The following is a 1,906-nucleotide window of genomic DNA, read 5'->3' on the forward strand; positions in this document are numbered from 1 at the left end:
TCACCTTGAATCCTCAATCTTCCTTATCTTCTTCCTTTTTTTGTTGTTGTTGTCCTAATCTATTTGCTTATGAATAATTTATGGTTTTAATTTGTTTCCATAGTTTCTTAACATTCTTGAATTAGGATGAAATCAAAATGACTTTGAGGCTCAAGGACACTAAGAAAACTACTAAATTTTTTATTTGGGGTTTTTATTAGTTTTGGGATTTTGGGGTTCCTAATTAGGGTTTGCTACAATTATAGATTTCAATTGCTAATATGTTTACTCCTAGTTCTTTTTTGTTTTTCCCAGGGAAATAACATTGTTTGTTTTTAGACCCCTTAAAACACAACCAGATTAACTTAGTTATTTAGTCAAGTGATTAACTTAGGTAAATTATGCAAATCTAGGCTAACACAAATATCATATTATTGTAAAGGGTGGAAAATAAAGAACACAACAATATGATAACCCAAGAAAACCAAACCGGTAAAAAACTTAGGGAGGATTTAACCTAGCTATCCTCAAGGTAAAACTGAATCCACTATGAAAGAATCGAAGTTTGTACAACAGAACTTAGACCACTAACATTCTATTGCTACCCACCAGTAGAAAACTTATTGACACGGCCACGTGCAAGCTCCAAGACCACGGACTCCTTCTTTCTTGGATTCTCCAGCAAATACAAACACACCCGCTTGTGTATCTTTAAGCTCTTTAGTGCAACAACTGAATGATCATCAAGTTCTCAATGAAATCTCCATTTTGATAATCCTAAGCATGTGTAAAGGCAACCACTTCTCAAATCTCACAAGAGATTCACACACACAGCAAGCACAGCAACCTCAAAAACGTGGCTAGGGTTTTCCTTTTATACTTAGGGCAAAACATATAACCCTACATGTCATATGGGCTTAGGGCTGAGTTGGAAAATTCTGCAGAAAAACATTCTGCATGACTTTCAATCAAACAAGTCTATATTTTGATCGATCGAGCCAGACAAAATTGCACACTAAATTCTGCAGTAACTCGATTCCAACTTTACATAAAACACCTACTTTGAGCAAGTCTAAAACAAGACTAAAAACTTGTTTTGATCATGGTTTGCCAACAATACAAATTAGAGTTCTAATACATTAGTTTCTAAATACTTAGAACCTAACAAACTCCCCCTTTGGCAATCCGTGACAAAACACAAACTAAAATGCTCAAAGTTTACAAAGAAAAGCCCTTTACAAAAATAATGCCCTTAAAAAATTCAACCTAACTACTATCCATCAGTTGCAAGTATAGACAGCAGCACAACTGAATCAACCTGTATATTTCCTGAAATATTCAACAAACACATAAATGCATGTGTGGAAAATACAAGTAAAACAAAAATAAATTCTTGACTTTACAAAACACAAAACAAAGACATATATCATGAATAACTCATAAATATAAATCAATGAGCAGTGAACAAGAAATATAGATAACAAAGTATCTCCCCCTATCATGACTAGCCCAAAAACAATACATCAAGAGCCAAAAAGAATGTATACACAGTGAAGCACCTAGATACAATCTAAACAGATCTCCCCTTAACTACATAATCTCCTCTACAAGTGTCCAAAATGTACGAAAATGTACTCCCCCTTTTTGTGACGGAATGCCATAGGGCAATCATAATCCATCATCAAAAGGAAGTGGCAAAGGTGAACATCGAAGATGCGCCAAATCTGCTTTCAAAGCACGGAGCACATCAAAAATGTCCACCAAAATCTGACCATGAGCTGCCTGAACAGTCATGACAGTCTCCAAAGTACGACGAATGTCAAAGTCATCCGAAGGAGGTGGAGGAACAGAAGCAGTAGCAGCAGGAACAGGATTAGCAGATGCCTTACCAGTAGTAGGACCTATAGTAGAAGGAGGAGGAGGTGTG

The sequence above is a fragment of the Quercus suber genome, unplaced genomic scaffold (assembly GCF_002906115.3).
Source record: "Quercus suber isolate HL8 unplaced genomic scaffold, Cork oak 2.0 scaffold_714, whole genome shotgun sequence".
In the NCBI taxonomy this organism is placed as follows: domain Eukaryota; kingdom Viridiplantae; phylum Streptophyta; class Magnoliopsida; order Fagales; family Fagaceae; genus Quercus; species Quercus suber.